This window comes from Dermochelys coriacea, chromosome 7 (genome assembly GCF_009764565.3).
Source record: "Dermochelys coriacea isolate rDerCor1 chromosome 7, rDerCor1.pri.v4, whole genome shotgun sequence".
Taxonomy (NCBI): Eukaryota; Metazoa; Chordata; order Testudines; family Dermochelyidae; genus Dermochelys; species Dermochelys coriacea.
In genome coordinates, this window is record NC_050074.1 from 35,770,999 (window position 1) to 35,793,020 (window position 22,022).

The 22,022-nt window shown below is 43.8% G+C and overlaps 1 protein-coding gene across 15 annotated transcripts in view; it reads right to left on the bottom strand.

The window, feature by feature from the left end:
- Positions 1-22,022, bottom strand: part of FBLN2 (fibulin 2) — a 190,130-nt gene that overhangs the window by 156,786 nt on the left and 11,322 nt on the right. For 2 of the 15 annotated variants that reach the window (XM_043518109.1, XM_043518096.1), the window contains exon 1: positions 13,782-13,908. The exons of 1 other annotated variant lie outside the window; for it this stretch is intronic. The gene's annotated coding sequence lies outside the window, so the exon portion shown is untranslated. Of the gene's footprint in view, positions 1-9,077; positions 9,224-13,781; positions 13,931-14,841; positions 15,215-22,022 lie in introns of those variants that run through there. 12 more of the 15 variants (XM_038411561.2, XM_043518098.1, XM_043518106.1 and 9 more) reach the window with 11 other exon arrangements.

Sequence of the window (22,022 nt, forward strand, 5' to 3'; positions counted from 1 at the left end):
CTGTCTTTTCTTCAAGTGATTACTCATGTGTATTCCACAATAGGTGATTCCAAGCTATATCTGTTGGAGGTGGGTAGGAGTTCACAAGTTCCCAGGATGGAGGACAGCCCTGCCGAACCCGGCGTCATCCCTGGTTTGGGGGGATGATTGCATAGTACAAAGTGAACGTGTGAACCAAAGACCATGTGGCGGCCCTTCAAATATCCTGGATGGGGACGTGGGCCGACGAAGCCTACATCCAAGTCAAGTATGTCCTCATAATGTATGACAAGGGGACATCCGCCAGCTCATACCAGGAGCAGATGCAAGAAGTGATCCAATTGGAAAGCCACTGAGTGGAAATTGGCTGGCCCCTCGAGTGTTCAGCCAAGGTGACAATTGTGAGGACTTTCTGAATGGCTTGGTCCGCTCAAGGTAGAAAGCCAGAGCCCGCCACACATCGAGCATGTGGAGATGGCGCTCCTCACTAGACGTGTGAAGCTTGGGGCAGAGGACCAGTAGAAAAATGTCCTGACCCATGTGGTAGGCAGAGACCACCTTCGGGAGGAACGCGGGATGTGGGCAAAGCTGGACCTTGTCCTTATGAAAGACTGTATGATGGCTTAGGTCCCACTGTGGGACCAGGGGTCTAGAATACAGAAAAAGTTGGTCCAAACCCTTAAGGAACCGGCCAGACATAGCATGGGAAAATACTGTGTGCCTTTGCACTGGCAGATGGAAGGCTGATATGGCTGCCAGGTGCACCTTGACTGACAAGGGTGCCAGGCCCTGAACCCTCAGATGGAGGAGGTAATCAAGGATAAGCTGGATCAGGGTGGCCACCAGGGAGACACCCTGGTCCACCACCCACCTAGAGAACCGGGACCACTTCGCCAAATAAGCGTGGCGAGTGGAGGGCCATCTACTTTCGAGGAGGATGCGCTGAACCTGTTCTGAGCATGTCCTTTCCTCTCTGCTTAACCACTGAGCAGCCCCGCTGTGAGGTGAAGCGCTGCTAGGTTGGGATGGAGGCGGCGGCCCTGGTCCTGAGAGAACAGGTCCGAGCGGAGAGGCAATGGCCGAGCTACTGCCAGGCCTGTGAGGGTCCCATACCAATGCTGCCTGGGCCACGCCAGGGCAATCAGGAGGACCCGGGCCTTGTCTGTCTTTATCTTCTCCAGGACCCTGCTGATTAGAGGGAATGGGGGAAAAGGTGTAGAAAAGCCAGCCTGACCAGGATAGGAGAAAGGCATCGAGATAGCACCCCTCCTCAGGTCCCCTGGAGCAGAATTGGGGGCATCACCAGTTCTGCAGAGTCACAAATAGGTCCACCTGGGGAGTTCCCCACCTTTGGAAGAGCCGGTGGGCCACTTCCAAGTGGAGGGAACCACTCGTGTTGCGAGGAAAAGTCCCTGCTCAAGCGATCTGCCCTCTCATTCCAGGTGGAAGGCCTTCAGGTGGATGTTGTGGGCTATACAGAAGTCCCACAGCCTGAGGGCTTCATGGCAGACGGCAGAGGATCGGGCCCCACCTTGCCTGTTGATATACAACATCGAGGCCATGTTGTCCGTGAGGACCCCGACTACCTTGCCCTCCAGGTGCGAGGGGAAGGCTATGCATGCCAGCTGCATCGCCCTGAGCTCCTTGACGTTTATATGCAAGGTCAAGTCTTGAGCCGACCACAGGCCTTGGGTCTGAAAGTTCTCCACAGGGGCCCCCCTAACCCAGGTCTGATGCATCAGACACCAGCTCCAATGACGGGGCCCTCTCCCTGAATGGGACCCTTTGGAGCATGTTTGGGGCAGACCACCACCGTAAGGAGGTGATCACAGAGTCCAGCATGGTGAAGATCTTGTCCATCCTGTCCAGGGCCTGGGAGAACAGCTGGAGGGGCCTCATCCTGAATCTGGCATGACAGACCACATACGTGCACGCTGACATGTGACCCAAGAGTTACAGGCAAACCCTGGCTGTTGTCACTGGAAACCTTGTGACCGAGTCAATGAGACCTTTCAGGGTCTTGAATCTGTCTGATGGGAGAGAGGCCCTGGCTGACACTGCGTCCAGGAGCGCCCCGATAAATTCTATGCATTGGACCCGGACTAACGTGGACTTGGTGTTGTTTACCAATAGGCCTAAGGCAGTGCACCTGGACATGACGAGCGCCAGTTGATCCCTCACCTGCGACCGGGAGGTACCCTTGAGAAGCCAATCATCCAGATAGGGAAATATCTGGACCCCGCACCATCTGAGGTAGGCTGCTACCACTTACATGCATTTTGTAAACACCCCGGGGGCAGTGGACAGACCAAACAGTTGGACCATGAATTGGTAATGATACTGTCCCACCATGAAACAGAGGAAGCGCCTGTCCCCCACGAACATGTGGATGTTCTGTAGATTGAGGACAGCATACCAGTCCCCAGGATCCAGGGAGGGGATGATGGAGGCCAGGGAGACCACGCAGAACTTGAATTTCACCATGCACTGGTTCAGACCTTGCAGGTCCGAGATGGGCCTGAGCCCCCTTTGGCCTTTGGGATAAGAAAATAACGGAGTAATACTTTTTGTCCATGAACTTCTTGGGCACTGCCCCTATCACTCTTAGTCCTAGGAGCCACCCCACCTCCTGCTCGAGCAGAGCTTCATGCGAGGGGTCCCCCAAGAAGGATGGGAATGGGGGATGGTTAGGTGGGGAGGATGTAAACTGGGGGGTGTAACCCTGGGAAATGGTGTTGAGGACCCATCGGTCTGAGGTTAGCCACGACCATTCCGGGAGGAAAGCACACAACTGGTTGGAGAAGGGTAGCTTTATTGGGGGTGGATCCCTTTTGAGGATTGGCAGGGTGCCCCCAAGCATCCTGTCAAAAATGCCTTTTCCCCGCCTGATTGCCCTTGGAGGACCCAGGCTGGGGGGCAGGCCGAGACTGCCTCCGAGGGCGTATCTTATAGTCCAGCTGCTTCTTATGGGCGGCCTCATACTTCGGGATGGCAGCCTGGGTGGGAGTCTGCTGCAGCTAGAACTTAGGTTTTGTCAAAGCAGGGACAGAGACCCAGAGTCTGGAGGGTAGTGCGAGAGCCATGCAGCCTTGTATCTGTTTCCTCCACAAACAGAGCCTTCCCAAACGGGAAATCCTGCTTGGAAGACTGCACCTCACCGGACAGCCCAGACAGCAGGAGCCATGACTCCTGTCTCATGGACACCATGGAGGCCACTGATCGTGCGGCCGTGTCTGCGGCATCCGATGCTGCCTGCAGGGACGCCCTAGCAGCCGCTGCCCCTTCCTCCACTAGTGCCCTGAACTCCTTCCTATCATGCTCCTGGAGGGAGTCCTCAAACTTGGGCAGGGAGCCCCACAGGTTGAATTCATACCGGCCCAGGAGAGCCTGATGGTTTGCCACTCGTAACTGGAAGCTCGAAGACTAATAAATTTTTCTTCTGAAAGAGTCCAGTCTCAGAGTCTTTGTTCTTTGGGGTCAGGGCTGGTTGACCCTGCCATTCCCTGTGGTTGACCAACTCGACCACCAGGAAGTTGGGCACCAGGTGGGTATACAGGTACTCTTCAGTGGGTACAAAGTACTTGTGTTCGGCCTCACTGGCGCACTTCTCTAAAAAGGCGGGTGTTTACCACAGGGCATTTGAAATCTTAGCCACCCCTTCATGGAAAGGGAAGGCCACCCTACCCAGTGCCGATGGGGACAGCACATTAAACAGGGAGTCTGAGGGCTACTCCATCTCCTCTGCTTGGAGATGGAGGCTTGGTGCCACCCTCTTTAAGAGCTCTTGAAGTCCTCCCGCAGGCAGAGGGGTCGGGGCCACAATCGCTTCCTCCAGGCGGGACGAGGAGACCGGTGCAGTGCTCTGGGATTGTGGAATATGCATGAGCAAATCGTTTGTAGAAGAAAGGTGTGTGAAGGAACTGACCTAAAATAAACTAAAATAAAAATAGTTGGGTTTTATGGAATTTTTTGAAAAACACAACAAAACCTTCTTTTTTTATACTAGGCCAAATACAGATGCTGGTGCAGAGCCAGAATCTTAGATCTTGCCATCATAATTAGATACTTCAAAGCTTTACTCCTTCTGTAAATATATATACAGACTGACTCCCACTAACCTCAAAATGAAAAAGATCATTTCAATAAATATTTTACTTTATGGAGGAATATATGTACCTAAATAATGAGAATGCTCCTCTCTCTTTGTCCACATCTTGTTTTTGTTGAACGAATAAGCCATATAATAAATTAAGGCTGATTTTCATTAAAATTAACAATTCTCCAAGCGTGCTATGGACTAGTGAATGCAAATTGTTTGAATCTGATAGTCTCCATATAAAATGTTCAAACTTTTTGTCAGTGTTTTTTCCTTTTGATCAGAGGTAGCTTTCCTTCTATTTTCCAGTAAAAGAAAATTATAAACATAAGAGGAATTAAGCAAGAGAAAATAAACCATTAATATAAGAAAACGAGAACAAATTAATATACAGTGCATCCACACTAATTCCACATAGTGATGCTGAACCAGACTATAGAGGAAATAAAACTAATATGACAGAAAATAAATTATGTGCAGGAGTCCCTGGAGAGAGAAATTGCCCTATCTATTAAAAGAGAAAAATGCAGTTGGATGGGAAACAGAGTCAGATCTCAATAGAAATAAACCCGAGTGATTATGGCTAAAATGCATCTTTCATTATGTCACAGAAATGCCACCTCAAGACATTATAGTTAAATTCTGTGTGTCCCCTGCCTTTTCAGCTTGCAATTTTCCTGGAATTTTCCACACTGAAGAGGCAAGATTTTCCCTCCAGCTGCCTAAACTGGAAGATCTTCTAAAATCTGCCAGCAGGAAGGGACACCTCTGTGCAGAACCCTTCTGCTACTGAGCCACACCCTCTAGTTCCCTCCCCTACCCCGCAAGATTTTTCACACTTATGTAGTGCAGCCACAGGTTCAGATCCAGTGGGCACAATGTTCAAGGGGGGAGGGAGGGGAAGAAAGGAGGTTTACAAAACTTTAAATGAACATGAAACATACATTCTTTCCACAATCATATCTAAAAAACAACTAACTGAGACAAGAGTTTAGACATTGTGACCTTAAATAATCCAAGTACAGAGAGGATGATACACTGGACCAAACTGTGGACACAGACCTGCTCAGGGAAGTTGTGGAATCTCCATCACTGGAGATTTTTAAGAGCTGTCAGGGATGGTCTAGATAATCCTTAGTCCTGCCATGAGTGCAGGAGACTGGACTAGATGACCTCTCAAGGTCTCTTGCAGTCCTGTGATTCTATAACACACTCTGGCTCTGGAAACACAGCAGGTTTAAGGGAAATATTGTGGTGACAAAGTTGTGCCATTGTACCTACCCACTATTTGAGGAATAAACCCCAAACCAAGTGCCCTCAACCACCCAAGAAGTGTTGGCTGTCTACTAGATCAGCACTCAGTGAAGTGGATTGTTGAAACTGCAGCTGGGAGTGTGCCTCCCAGCCTGGGTAGAAAGACTTACATGAGCTTGCTCACACTAGTGTGCTAAAAATAGCAGGGTGGATGTCAGAGCACCAGCCTGCCCAGACCCCCTGGGTCCACGCTTGGGTGGTTAGCCCATGCCATTACCTGTCCTGCAACCACCACACTGCTGTTTTTTGTGCGCTAGCGTAAGCGGAGATAGAGCATCTTGCTCTACCCGGGCTGGGAAGTATGCTCCCAGCTGCAGTATAGACATACACATAGGTGCTTCTGAAAATCCAGGTCAGTCCTGAATTGGGTAGAGATATCAGAAAGGGAAGAAGAACGGTCCAGTAGTTAAGAGCAATAGCTCAAGACTCAGGAGATCCAAGATTCAATTCCCTGCACCACCAGAGACTTTCTGTGTAACCTTGAGCAAATCAGTCTTTCTGCATCTCAGTCCCCATATGCAACATGGGGACAGCCGTACTTCCCTACTTCACAGGGTTATTATAAGGATACTCCAGTCATGGAAACCATAAGATCAAGAATCACCATATTCTTTTTTGGGACATGCTCCCCACAGCTGAGTAGGTAAGAGGGAGACCAATGTACATGGAATGTAATCGGGGTACAAGTTGAGGAAAAGCAGCCCACCGCAACAGCAGCCTACAACTGCGCCCCCATCTAGCCCTTCGGTGGCTCCAATGTAGATGACCAGCTCTGTACAGCCAGAGAGGCATAAGCTGAGGGAAGGGTGGGAAATCTAGGGCATCCTACAAAGTACATGCCCCTCTTAAGGCAGTTTAAGTTACGGTACCAAAAACAGTTATAGAAGAACAGCCTCTCAACGTTAGTTCCCCATCCTAAGCTTTTTCCAAACCATGGAGGGGTCTGTGGAAGGCAGTTGGTGGGGCAGTGACAAAAAGCTATACTCACTCATACTGCAGGGAAGGAAGAACTGTGGTGCACTATACCAGGGGCAAGCGGTAGGAGCATGGACAGACTGAGACCATCAGAAACTGTCGTCATTTATGCAACTCTCCTCCTTCCACTCAATCTACTGCCCAAGCCCTCTCTTCTGATATTAGTCCCACCTTCTGGTCAAAAATAGCTGTGTGGCTGCGAGGACTGATACTTCCCTCTTCCACATGCTTTTATGGCCAAAGAGGACCACATACCCCTTAATACCTATTTGATAATAAATATAGCTGTTCTTATTTTCTAGGAACTATGTTGTTACAGGCTGAGCACCGTCTTCCATGTCCTAGTCTTCCATTTCTTAAAAAGACAAAACCACACCCATTTGGGATCCAACTGAATAAATGCACTTATGTTTAAAATGACAACACCCCATTCTGAAGAACATAAATAGCACCTGGGACCATCTTTTTGTTCTGTGTTTGTACAGGACCTAGCACAGTGAGATCCTTGCCCATAGTTAGGGCTCCTAGATGCTATGGTAGTACAAATAATAAGTGTCACCTGGTCAAATACAGCAATGTGCTTCCACCACAGCAGTGCACAAAATCTGTTTTTCCTTTTGAGGCGGATTTCAAATCATTTGAATTTACCCTGTTTACACAAATCCTGTTTCTTCCTTACAGATGGATACGATCTGTCAGAGACCTGGAACGTCTTATCCCATAGCAAAACTTGTTTAAAGTACCATCTGTTCTTCCTGCAAGGGCACACTAATGCCAGAAATTACTTAACATTCCATATATTCAGAGTATATATTGGCTAGTTTATTGTAAAAGTGGAATAACGTTTTGGAGCAACGTTAAGCAGCAAAAATACACCATGATCTGGACCATCTTCCGTCATAATGGGCTTGACCCTGTTGCCAAAGTCAATGGAAAGGCTTTCCACTAACTCCAGTGGGATTTAAACTATCCCACTCCACTGGCCCAGATTTATTGAGCCAAGTTCAGCTCTCATATATTCCTTGGTGTTTATCTAGAGTAAGTCCTCTGACAGAGTCACCCTGTTGTAACAGAGCAGAATTTGGCCCTGTAGATTAAGCTGATCAATTTTTTTTACTACATTCTAATCTATGCTACTTGTTCTTATATTAATTTCACACACCCCATTTTAAACACACACAATAAATATCAGAACACACCATTCACATCTGAAAGAAGCACTAGACTGCAATTCAGAAATGGACCTTAACTTGTATCCATTGCTGAAATGTTTAGGTTGCAAAACGATCAGCTACCTTCACAAATGTTAGGAGATACAGAGATTTACCAGTGATAGGATTAAATCAACAATTCTGTTACTAACCCAAATATTTTGAGTTAGAATTAAAACTGCTTTTCATTTGCCATCTATACAATAGTGATACATTATACAAATACAGAAGAAATATCAAAAGAAGAAAAAAAAATAGATGACCCTTTTAAAAAACAAAAACAAAACAAAACAAAACAAAACACACCCACCAAAAAGTAAGACTAGTTATGGAAATCTACCTCATGTCGCAGGATTCCTAGGGACAAACAGTGATCTCGATGAACATGCAACTCCAGTTAGTGGCATTAATGAGAGTCGAGTGAGCTACGCTCCACATGCCACAGTGAAAATGTAATCCTCAACAACCAGACTGCCATGTATTATATCACTGCATGTAAAAAAGCTAGTCAAGGAAACTACTGACAGATCACCAGCTAATAGCCTGATCTAGTAATAACTATTAGTATCAGAGGTTGATTCACTTCAAGGTTTCTATAAAGTCATTTTTAAGCAAAGCAGGACAAGTACATATACTATGGGATTACTCCATTCCCATTATATCTTGTGGAGAAAGTTCCATGTTCCTATGAGAAATTCACTGTAGCAGAGAAAATTTAACCAAACGCTTACTATTCCCACAGAAAATACAGACATTTTTCATCATATCAGATACTTGGTTCTGGGAGCGGGGAGGGGGAGTGTGGAGGAGAGAAAAAACAACTTGTGAAGTGGTAAATGTGTCAAAAATCTAAAATTACTTGGAGGTATTCTGCAGTACAATCATCCTTTATGCTTATAAAGCTCAGCTCATATGGCTTACATTCAGCCTGTCACACTGAATCATGACTACTTCTTGACTTGCATTAAACAAAAACAAACATAATTTTCACTTCAGTATGTGAGATAAAATCCTCTCTGAATTCACAGTCAAAAGGCCAGAAGCAGTGTTAGAAATAATTGTTTTTCTGAGACACTCACTTGTGAGGAACGGAAAAAAATAGCTCACTTGAGTTCTGACTAAAATACAAAAAACATACACATTTTGTTTATGAAGTATTTTGCAGAACTCTACTGCAAGAACTTTGTTCATGTGCAGCGTAGCCATAGCTTTTAGTTAATACATTGCTAAAAGAACACATAGTAAACACTTCTAAGTCTGCTGAAGTCTTTACTGTATCAAACAGAGAACATTTAACAAGAGCTTTAAAACTGTGATTAACATTTAGAAAGTAAATTTGGAGAACAAAGTCAGTACAAAGTTAAGGGATAACACAGTAAGGTATAATCTCTACTACAAGCAAAACAGACAACAAAGCAAAACTAAAGCTTAAAGCCAAATTATTTCATACCAGTCACAATAAATTCACTACAAGCATCTAGTTAACCATGATTTCTGCTAACCTGTAGATGTGCAGGACTGTAGATGCAGTTAAATTTTCCTATAACCTTTTGTCTGCAGTCATGTTACTAGTGCTCTGTTTCCAAGTGTTTCTTACACTCACAAGTTCCCTTTCCCAGCTCTATCCTAGGAACTGCCCAGATTTTGTGGTGTAATCTGAGCAGGGAAGTACCATGTGCCTATGATATGGTTAATTCACTTCTTACCCCCTGTGATGTGTAAGGAAACAGCTTAGCATTTCAAAGGACTGTTCTCTGTCCTGTCAATCCAGGTATAATGAAAGGCAGGACTTTTGTATCTGGCAGTTTAGACTTTCATTTGGCATCTTGGAGTCAGAAACCGATATTATGACAAACTACAATCATTTTAATACAAGATTTCCCCAGCGCCTGATTCTTCAATCCTGCCATATGCAAAACTCCCACCGACTTCTCTAGGAGGTCCACATACAGGGACTTGCAGGATCAGTCTGGAAGAAACCAACCCTTATTAGCAGCATAATGGCTAACTTATTGCTCCAGGGGAGAGTAAATGTGACAATCATCAACTTGGCCAACACCAAGGACTGAACTGGGGACCCTAAGTTACCAGCACAAGCCTTTACAGCTTGAGATAAAAATCTAGGCTCTATAGGAGGGAGCTTAAACAGATTTCACATCCATTGCGTATGGGACAGATAGGAAGACACTCAACACACACTGACAACTTAGCTACACCAGGGCAGGAGTGCCCCAGTGCTGGAAGCGTTATGCCTATGGATGCTGGATGTAGCATGCTGAACAAGGCAGCAGCACTCTTCCCAGTGCTGCCCAGTGCAGAGTGTGCCCAAAAGCACTCTTTGGTGGTGTGTGCAGTGAAAGAAGCACAGCACATCTCCCTTCCCTCCTCCCCACCCCAGTGTTCTATCTTATAGTTTTGAACTTGTGCCCATCACCTTAGTATCTGAATGCCTGGCGTGCAAGCTGTCGGGTTGCCAACGTAAAGACAGTGATAATTTCACCCTCAATAGTGAACTTTGGCCTTTTGACTCCAACAGCACCCTTAGCCCTTCAGTGGCACTGTAATTCCTTTTGCATCAGTTGACCAAAAGCCTGTGCATTTTGGAAGTAAAAGCAAAATGGAGCCGTACTGTCAATGGACTCCTCAAATGTTGGCAACATTCTAGCTGAGAAATCGGATCACCTTCTGCTGGCTGTTGACATTTTTCTATTACATTTCTTAGATTCATAGATACTAAGGTCAGAAGGGACCATTCTGATCATCTAGTCCGACCTCCTGCACAATGGAGGCCACAGAATCTCACCCACCCACTCTTATGAAAAACGTCACCTGTCTGTGCTACTGAAGTCCTCAAATCGTGGTTTAAAGACTTCAAGGAGCAGAGAATCCTCCCTCAAGTGACCCGTGACCCATGCTACAGAGGAAGGCGAAAAACCTCCAGGGCCTCTTCCAATCTGCCCTGGAGGAAAATTCTTTTTTGTATTTGATTCTCTTTGTATTAAAATAGTCAAAAATCAAGTATAAATGATTCAGTGCCTGTAGAGCAGCATTACAGAGAGGTGGGAGTAGCTCTTTCTGACCATGTACCTCTTTAAGGGTGAGACCGTACCTCGGTATATAGGTACACCTATATACATTGGGAAGATAGCATACCTTAGTATATAGGCAACTATGAGTAGGGAAGAACTACATGAGAAATGGCTCAAGGAAAAAAAACTGCTTCATCAGCCCCATCTACACGAAGAAGCAGCAGTGTGCATGGGACTATCCCAGCCACAGACGACACATGTTGCAAATCACACATTGTTTATCCTCTGGTACCACCACCAAGTACGCAGAAGGGAAAGTGAGAGCATGCTGTGCAGTAGCTTTACCCCTCTTCAGTGTCTAGAAAACTCTATGTTGATGCATTTGCTTACCACTTTGTCACTGAGTGGGAGGATACAGTCCTAAGACATCCTTGTGTCTCTTTACATTAAAAATCTGGGACCACATTCACTGCTATGTTCCAGTAGTTTTGTTCCACTCCAGCAAAAGTAAAGGAGTCCTAAACCCAATTTAACTGGTCAGATAAACTGGACTGATGGCTGCTTCACATTGCCTATGGGGCACAAAGCAGAAACAGCAGATCAGTGAAACTGGTACTCCAGAATAACTCCTCCTTGCCATCTAATCCCACCAACAACAATGGTCATAATCAGCACACACCTAAAGCCAATATACTTTTAAGAAAAATGCTCATTTAATGCTGCTGTGCATTTAAATACATAATCTAGATTTCTTGAAAAGAGTAAGAACTAGAAACAGATGATCTTGTTGCTCCAGACAGACTTTTGCAAGAAAACAGCATGTAAAGTAATCCACTGTCAATATCACTTGCAGCCTGCCACTCCCCAATTGCTCATACATTTTCAAGTAAATTACACAAGCAAAGCAGAGAGGATACAACCCTATCCGACAATAATTCATGAGCAAAGGGGTGGAGGCTTCCATTTGCTTCCCAGCCAGGCTAAGATAGTGAGACATGGAGGGAAAGCTAAAATCAGCTTTGAAATGCTCACCAAGGAACAGCTGCAACAGAAGATTAAAGGAGAGCAACAGTTAGGAATCATGGAGGAAGGAGAATCTGAGACATCAAGGCGACAGAACAAACAGGAAATATAAACACTCTGAGAACAATAACTCTTGGCCAGAATAGCGCAAAGCCAAGCAATTATGACTAGGGATTTGCTTGCTTTTAATTTTTTAATGGACCTTGGTGGTAACACCTGCTTTTTATAAGATATTTTGAAGCTCCATGTAAGTAACATATGAACTCACTTCCCTTCTGCCCAGATCTTCATACTATAGCCTACTGGGAGAAACCAATTTGTTCTAAAGTGAAGGCGCTAGTTCTGTGTGACTGGAGATCCTCCAGTTGATTAATTAACCAGCTTATTTGTGCTGTTCAGAAACAGTTGCGTGAGCTTAACTGGAACAATTTTTTTTTTTTAATAAAACCTCAATTGTAGAAACCCGTCATAATGGATTTAAAAGTTATATTACCATTCAAGAATTCTTATCTTGCTCAGTCATAATAATTATACGCTACAAAGCAACAACAACAAAAAGGGAGCAGACAGAGGGATTTCAGTGCTTAGGAATAATTACAAATAGATATCTCTAAAAACAAAGTCCATTTTTAATCTACATATCAGGAAAAGCAACTTGCTACTCTACCAACATGCCTCAATCTTGCTTAGAAGAGACCAGCAAGGCTCAAGGAAATCAATGATTTCTGTGATGTAAATGCTTGTTTAAGAACTTAACTGAAGCCACCAGTATATGTCTCAAATTGCCAGGCAGCCATCATACAATAATCACTTTTAGCCACTGGATTGCTCTGCGTCTCAACCAGTGCTCTAGAAGGATCTAGATTTTGTAACCAATAACCTAAACTGTGGAGTGCCCCAGTGTCAAGGAGTTCACTGTTTACTTGGAGGGCCACATCCTCTCAGACACAGAAAGAGAATTTAATTTCTTCTGTGCTAGATAATGTTAATGGCACAATACTCACCTTCACTGCTGCACATACCAGGTACATCTTTCTTTACTATTCATTTACATAGCAGTTCTCTATTATACTGTTGCTGGAGCACACTTCTCTTCTGGCAGCAGAGGGGATTAAATATGTTTATTATGATTATTTATATACATCTTGATATTGCCTGAAGGCCCCAGTCAGGATCAGGGCCCACTGTCCTAAGCACTCGACAAACTGAAATAGACTTGATCCCTGCTCTGAATGGCTGAAAGTCTAAATAGATTCTTAGAGCCAATTTCAGACTTGGTATTTGTGAGTACAACTCCCTGGGGACTTTTGCTGGCCTACAGCATTAAGAGCAAAGTTCAGACACGGGGAAGACCTTACAGCTTGTTCCCTGCTAACCTCAGGTTACATTTTTGCTGTAGTTCCAGGACAGAGTTTAAATCAATAAGCTGTTGAGCAGGAGATAGTCTGATCACCATCCTATCTAGAAAACTCACACTTAAGAATTCAAAAATGCTTAATTTTATTAGCCATTTGTGCCAAGCTAGAATTTGCTGAATTATGATTCATACCTTGTACTTCTGTAGTATCTCTCATCTAACTATCTCAAAGCAGTGTATGAACAACTGATGAATTTTCACATTAACTCTGTGAGTAACTAAGAGATACTTAGGGATTCACCAAAATGAAGTCAGTTCTTGGGTGGAAATCAGCAGCTATTTAACTAATTTCACAGAAGTAAAAAACAAACACAATGAGCTGAAAGTGCCAGAAAAATTTAGTTGGAAAGTAATTGCCTGGGCCCATATCATGCCAACAGACTATGACCCATACTTGGAACTTGGCCATCATATTGGAGTTAAACACACCATCAAACAAACAACTTGTTAGGCCCTTCGTGACTTACCCATTTTCCATTACCCAATGGGGACATTGACTATCATCCTCTATTCCGCCAACGATGCCAGTCTTCATTGCCTATTTGTCAAATTTCCCCAACAAACACCTTCAAGGCTCCATCTGATGCCATTCCTCATGCCTGAGAAGAGTTCTCAATAAAAATCCACTATATAGTCCTCCTTCAAATCCCACCTCTTCTAAGATCTCTACATTAGGCCCAACGACTTGACAACAGTCTGGTGTCTAGTGTGCTGTGACCACTGCTTATCACACTGACCTGAATTGCCTCATTCTTTTCTTGTTCTCCCGACTCTGTTTGCTGTATCCCCTCGTTGTCTCACTTTATAAGATCTTTGGGACAGGGACCATATTTTTGTGTTCGATGTTTGTTCAGTGCCTGGTACAATTGGGCTGGGGCCTCCAGGCACTACTGCAATGCAAATAAATAAATCTTTAAGGAAAGACCCATTGGAGCTTTAATAGAACAATTAAAAATCCATTTTACATCTGACCCCAAATATATCACAGTAAAATAAAATATATAGATAACCTTAGGACAGTACTTAACACCATGCAATGGCATTTTAAAAAGGAAAGCATAATATTGCTTTCCCAAACATTGCTTCAGCAGGAGCTTTGCTGAAGAACGAAAAGTCAGACCCTTGACATCTTCCAAACTAGGGCTGTGGGAAATCATCAGTTTTCACAAATTTCAAAATAACTGACATTTTGCCTTTGAGTGCACAGTTCTGCCAGCAGATGATATTTCATTGCCAAAATAGGCACAACTCCACTGTGGAACAATTTGCAATGTTCTTCCTTTGCCTCGGGTAAAGGGGCCATTTTTCAGCACAAAAGCAGCACTCTGTGATGACATGGCAGAATTTCACAATGGTTTAAAGAAAAACAAAGAATACCCTTTGTTTTAGGGAGAAAACAGAATTTGAGGAGAAACCACAAAATGTTCAAGAAAAATATCCAACTTTTGATTTTCCAGTCTTGTGTGGCCAACAGTGAGACTTTTCTCACAACTCTAATATCCATGTCAATAGGAAGGGGAAAAGTAGCTTTATGTTGATTACAATCACTCCTGCAAATTAAAATTCTAGATAATAAATAAATAAATAAATAAAATAAATAATAGGAGTCCTCCTAGAGAAGTCATTTTTCTAGAACTCAGTTCCCTTTAATGGGAGTGTCAAGAATTTAGTGATCAGGAAGCAGAGCTTAGAGACCTGGGTGGGGGACGAGAGGGGACAATAAAAACAAAAGAACCACCTAATACACCAGGCTCCAGCCCTGCAAATGATAAAACATGGGCAAACCGCTGCACTCACCAGAATTTCATTGACCAAAATGGCATCCCCATTGAAGCACGGGGGCAGTCCACTTACATCCTACCAATTGAAGGACCAATTGAATAGTTTCCTATCATGAGGATGTTATGGATAGCAACATATTCGATTCAGATCAACAAATTTTGACAGAACTAAAAGACAAATTAAAACCCATGGAAATATGTTATTTTAAAATTTCAGTAGAGGCTATTTTCTTTTTAATGAAAAAATATTCCCCAGCAATGTTTGCAACCTAATCACCCAAGTATTATTTTAGTGCATAAGAACCTGCCAAAGTTGATGATGATTGTAGTAGTAGCTAAGGACCCCAATCATAGTCCAAGACCCCAGTGTGCTAGGCATTACACAAAACACATGACAGTCCCAGCCCCTGGGAACTTGTTATCTAGGTAAAAAACAAAGTAACCAGAAATTATAAACAAAAGTGAAACTGACTTGGGTTTTTGTTGTTGTTTTGGGTGGGGGGCTGGTCTAAGTTGAAAGATGTGTACAAAACAGACTGAAAAGTAAAGTAGATATTTAAAAAACACATTTTAACAATTCAAGCTGTTATCAGTAACATAGCTAAGGAAACGTATTGATATATAGTTGTGTTTAACTTGACAGTGCTATTTTATTCCTAAATTTCAAACCAAGCAACTGACAGCCCAGAGCCAAGAAAAGAAGTTGTAAATATAATTGCTCATGTACCTTAACACATCTTATATATCTGAGACTCTTAAAAGTTCCCTGTTGAACAGAATAGAGATTTCAAACACTCAGCTCATCCTCTGTCATGCTGTTCTATGAGGAAGAAATCAAAGAGATCCTAAACAATATGAAATGAATGTAGAATCCCAAAAGGACATATCCCTCTCTAGTGATGTGCTCAAGATATTAATCTTGACATTTTACAAAAAAACCCAAAAAAGATTAAACATGCTTTTTCCTCAGGGCAAATTCTTCCAGCATCAAAGCAGAATGTCATGTCAGTAACCCAAGAGCATGCCAGAAAGCAAAAATGTATTTACACAGTGTTGCCTCCCAATGTTAAAGGCAAATTGCAGCATATTATAACATACTACAATTCATATTAGAGAATGAATCCATTGACACTTATCAATGCAGGATCCAGAGGTAATCCCCAAAGCAATTTGCATAGGAAAATCCACTGCTGTTTCAAGTGATTTCCTTTCAAGTTTCCAGCATTGTTTAAAATATGACTCTCATTACCCCTAGTTTTCTATTTCTGTAAAGTTTTTGGGCTGGTAGATCATGTTGATTACAAAGAGTTTTTTCGAAGGAAGGAGCTACCTAAGGCCAGATCTCTTTGCCTTCTTTATAGCCACTGAATCCAACTCAGTTATTGTGGAAACTCTCCTCAATACAGAAAGTGTGATTTGGGCCTTGGATTAGTGACTTCACTGGAAGGGCAGTTATCTGTGCAGGCATACACCCTGTGCAACCCCCAAATCAATGGCATTGCACAGGGTATAAAAACCAGGGCAGAATGTGACACACTACACAATATAATTAGCACTAGTTGCCTCCCATCTCCAACAAAGCCAATAGTGTATGTTGTAAAGAACATTTTGAAAAAATAAACTTTAAAAATAAATAAAAGAAAATAAATGGAAGATTTTGTATCTAAACTAAGATCTAGCATTCCTTTCGCATGCAAAATTCAATGGTGTTATGCATATGCATGCAAGTCAGCTGGAACGAGTCCATTACAATTAACGATATAGTAAAAAGCAAACCTTAAAACAAACTAAACAAACAAATGCAATCATTTGCAATATCACTGTAAGCGGACAAGCTTCTTAAACTTTTAAAATATTCTTTTCTAAACAAAGCAAAATGAATTATATGGTTATTTTTAATTTCTTAAATCAGTGTGTGTAAAAGGAATGCATTTTTTCCAGGTCCTGACATATATTTAAAGTGTGGTTCTTTTCAGAAAAGGTACTGGGTAATAACAGCAGTGAAGGTTCTGTATTTATCGGATCTCACTGATTTCCATATTAAAAAGGTACTCAGACAAAAAAACAAAAAAAACAAAAGGATGTTTTCTCTAACTGCCAGGACTGCCTTTCAGCAGGTTTCATAACTGGTTAAACACTACCTAGTTCAATCTGCATTGGTTTATTGCTACTGGGCATTACACTCACTGGTCCCACCCCCCAGCCCACAGTATACCAATGATCTTTTGAAATCTCTCAAAGCACGGTGAACGAAAGCTGAGCCAAGAACTCAGCATGGATACTGGGATAGGTATCTGGTTGAAATGCTTTAGCACAGCACCAATGTGGATGCAAGGTGTATCTTAAACCAGTCCAGCTCAGTGAACATAGACGCACTGAAACAATTGAGCTGACATAGTTATAGAACTGTTTGTCCTGTACCAAAGGCTTCAGTTCTCCAGTGTAGACAAAACCTCAGTCAAGCAGAATTTTTTTTTCCTTCTCACACCCTGATATACAGGTTCTTTGTCAAATTAGGCCCTGACTGACACCAGTGCAGCCCTATCTCCTTGAGTGTAACCAGTTAGGCCCTACTAAATATTTCTGTTGATGCACAAACAGGCATCGAATCCAGCTCATTCTGTCTGAGTTACGTTGCTCCAAAGGGCTAACAGGAGTAAAAAGAAATAAAAGTTTCACTTTAATGACCTAAAGAGGACTCTGAGTACACACAGGGAGCGGGTCTCAAGTCAGAAGGTACATATTTTTAATTAGTCACTTTGCAGAGAAGAAGTACACCTTAAAAGATTTTCAGCTTGTGATTTTTGGAATATTTAGGCTGTGCCTACTACCCGAGGCAGCTTTTAGCAATACAGCTGTGTCATAAATATAAAGGAAAGGGTAAACACCTTTAAATCCCTCCTGGCCAAAGGAAAAACCCTTTCAGCTGTAAAGGGTTAAGAAGCTAGGATAACCTCGCTGGCACCTGACCAAAATGACCAATGAGGAGACAAGATACTTTCAAAGCTTGGGGGGGGGGGGAAGAGGAGAGAAACAAAGGGTCTCTCGGTCTGGGTGTTACTTTTGCCAGGACCAGAGCAGGAATGCAGGTCAGAACTCCTGTAAAGGGCTTTAAGCAATCTAATTAGATATGCGTTAGATTCTGTTTTGTTTAAATGGCTGATAAAATAAGTTGTGCTGAATGGAATGTATATTCCTGTCTTTGTGTCTTTTTGTAACTTAAGGTTTTGCCTAGAGGGATTCTCTATGTTTTGAATCCGATTACCCTGTAAGGTATTTACCATCCTGATTTTATAGAGGTGATTCTTTTACTTTTTCTTTAATTAAAATTCTTCTTTTAAGAACCTGATTGCTTTTCCATTGTTCTTAAGATCCAGGGGTTTGGGTCTGTGTTCACCTATGCAAATGGGTGAGGATTTTTATCAAGCCTTCCCCAAGAAAGGGGGTGTAAGGTTTGGGAGGATTCTGGGGGGGAAGACGTTTCCAAGCGGGCTCTTTCTCGGTTATATATCTATTAGACGTTTGGTGGTGGCAGCAATGAAGTCCAAGGGCAAAAGGTAAAATAGTTTGTACCTTGGGGAAGTTTTAACCTAAGCTGATAAAAATAAGGGGTTTTTTCATGCAGGTCCCCACATCTGTATCCTAGAGTTCAGAGTGGGGAAGGAAACTTGACATGGTGGCAGAGCGGTGGGATTAATTTGAAATCATTTTGAGATCAATTTGAGATTTTTTTGAACCAGAAGCACAGATTTTTTTAAAAGGAATTTTTTTTTTCCTTTTGGGCTGCTGGAAAGCAGGTTTTAAGCTGAAAGCCGTTAAGAGTTTTTTTGTCTCTGCTTGGGGGCCAGAGCATAGACAAAAGGTTTTTTACCTAAGAGCAACTAGAGGGGTTTTCTGTCTATTTGCCTGGAGACAAAGGTTTTTTGTCAGCCTACAGAAAAATCCTTTTAAACAATCACTATCGGAGATCATAGGTATCCGGTTACAGCACAACCTGTTTTTGTTTTGACAAGCCAAGTTTTTTGTTTGTTTGTTTTAGTTCTAACTCTCGGGTGTAAAGTTAGTTAAAAACAGAGAGGCAAACATGACAGAAACCAAGGAAACAGCCAAAGAGGCTGTCCACAGGAGAGCTATGGAGACAAAGGAAAAAGAAGAATGGAAGCATGCTGAGGAGGAAAGGGAGGCTGCCCACAGGAGAGCAATGGGGAGGTAGAAAAAAAACCAAGAGGCTGCCCACAGGAGAGCTATGGAAGCAAGGGAAAAAGAAATGGAGAGAAAAAAAAAAGAGGAAGCATGCTGAGGCGGAAAAGGAAAAAGAGGAAGCATGCACTGGAGATGGAAAAGGCAAAGGCTGAGCGGAATTTACTGGATAATCCTAACCATCCTTGCCCAACAATCCACAAATGGGAGCGACTATGTCTACAGTATGATGAATCCAGTGATATTGCTGAATATTTTCTCACCTTTGAGAGACTGTGCACTCTCCATAAAATTCCTGAAGCTCACAAGATGACCACATTGGTCGCAAAATTAACTGGAAGAGCTCTGGACATATTCAATAAGATACCTATTGATGAGGCTTCTGACTATAATAAGTTCAAGGATTTGGTTTTGAAGCAATTTCAAATTACATCTGAAACGTACAGAGTAAGATTTTGAACCCTTAAGAGAGGGTCTGGACTAAGTAATGTGGTTTATCTAAACCAGATGAAGGATCTGTTAGATAAATGGGTCCAAGGAAGGGGTGTCACTAGGTTTGACGGAATGCGTGATTTGATAGCTCAGGAGCAATTCCTGAATATGTCCAAGGAGGAAATAAAACAGTGTTTATAGGATAAGGAAATGAACTCGGCAGAAAGTCTTGCTTCTTATGCTGATCGATACAAGCAGTCCCAGAGAGGCGGGGCAAGCTAAAACAAAATGGGTAGAGGGAGGAGAGAGGAACAACCCTGGTCGCAGTTGGAGCGGATACCAGAAGGGACACCCTCAGACCACACTCTACTACCGGGGGCAGCCCAAAGCCCCAACTACATACCAAGGAATACTCCAGACACCTTATTGTCCTGCCACACCATTCTCCAACAACCCACCTCACCCCAGTGACCCGTCAGCTGGACGATGTTTTAAATGTAATGAGCCAGGGCACGTAAAGGCCAACTGCCCCAAGAACCCCAACCGATTACAGGTCATTGCACCGAAATCACACCAGAGGTCCTCAGGCCCAGATACCTTCCAGATACCCTCAGAGCGGAGGGAACCATGAGTGTGGGCAGGAAGAAGGTCACCACGTGGAGAGACACTGGAGCACAAGTGTCAGCTATCCATGCTTCCTTAGTGGACCCCAATTTAATCGACCCAGATATCCAAGTGACAATTCAGCCCTTCAAGTCCAACTTTTTCAATATGCCTACAGCCAAGTTGCCTGTCCAGTACAAGGGCTGGTCAGGAACGTGGACTTTTGCATTGATTATCCCATCCCCATGCTGTTGGGGGAAGACTTAGCCAATCATGTGAAGCAAGCCAAGAGAGTGGGAATGGTCACCCGCAGCCAGGCTAAGCAAGCCGTCACGCCTAGCTCTGTTCCGGTAACTTCTACCAGGACCCGGTCAGAGGTGATGGACCGGACCCCAGGCCAACGTCTCCAACAGCAGTAGTGGATCCAGTCCCAGAGACCCAGACAGAGCCAGTCCCAGAACCGGAACAGGCAGAACAACCAGCACCAGACCCATTGCCAGCACTGAATCCAGTACTTGCAACCCCAACACCAGAGGGCCCCACCAAACCTGAACCAGCAGCAGCTGATAACCCTACACCAGAGGCTCAGCCAGAGCCTGAAACCCAACATAGTGCACCAGCGGAGAGCAGTTCACCATGAACAGAAAGAGCCCCACCCCCTACATCACTTCCAGAGGGACCAAGCCTAGGTCCACAATCCAATGAGGAACTGATGTCTCCAGCATCGAGGGAACAGTTCCAGACCGAACAGGAAGCAGATGAAAGCCTCCAGAGAGCTTGGACAGCAGCACGGAGCATCCCACCGCTTCTCAGCTCTTCTAATCAATCCAGGTGCGTTGTAGAAAGAGGACTTTTATACAAGGAAACTCTTTCTGGTGGACACCAGGAAGACTGGCATCCTCAGACAGTTGGTAGTTCCGACTAATTACCAGGTCAAGCTCTTGAGCTTAGTCCACGATCATCCTAGTGGCCATGCTGGGGTGAACAGGACCAAAGACCATTTGGGGAGGTCATTCCACTAGTAGTGAATGGGCAAGGATGTTTCTAACTATGTCTGGTCTTGTGAGGTATGCCAAAGAGTGGGAAAATCCCAAGACCAAGTCAAAGCCCCTCTCCAGCCACTCCCCATCATTGAAGTTCCAATTCAGCAAGTAGCTGTGGATATTCTGCGTCCTTTTCCGAAAAAGACACCCAGAGGAAAGCAGTACATATTGACTTTCATGGATTTTGCCACCCGATGGCTGGAAGCAGTAGATCTAAGCAACACCAGGGCTAAAAGTGTGTGCCAGGCACTAGCAGACATTTTTGCCAGAGTAGGTTGGAGTAAATTTCCTGGCAGGAACTATGGAAAGCCTTTGGGAAGCTCATGGGGTGAATCACTTGGTTGCCACCCCTTACCATCATCAAACAAATGGCCTGGTGGAGGAATTTAATGGGACTTCGGGGGACATGACATGTAAATTCATAAATGAGCACTCCAATGATTGGGACCTAGTGTTGCAGCAGTTGCTTTTTGCCTGCAGAGCTGTACCACATCCCAGTTTAGGGTTTTCACCGTTTGAACTTGTATATGGCCGTGAGGTTAAGGGGCCATTACAGTTGGTGAAGCAGCAATGGGGGGGTTTACACCTTCTCCAGGAACTAACATTCTGGACTTTGTAACCAACCTACAAAACACTCTCCGAACCTCTCTAGCCCTTGCTGAAGAAAACCTACAGGATGCTCAAAAAGAGCAAAAAGCCTGGTATGATAAACATGCCAGAGAGCGTTCCTTCAAAGTAGGGGACCAGGTCATGGTCTTAAAGGCGCTCCAGGCCCATAAAATGGAAGCGTCGTGGGAAGGGCCATTCACGGTCCAGGAGCACCTGGGAGCGGTTAATTACCTCATAGCGTTCCCCACCTCCAAGCGAAAGCCTATGGTGTACCATATTAATTCTCTAAAGCCCTTTTATTCCAGAGAAT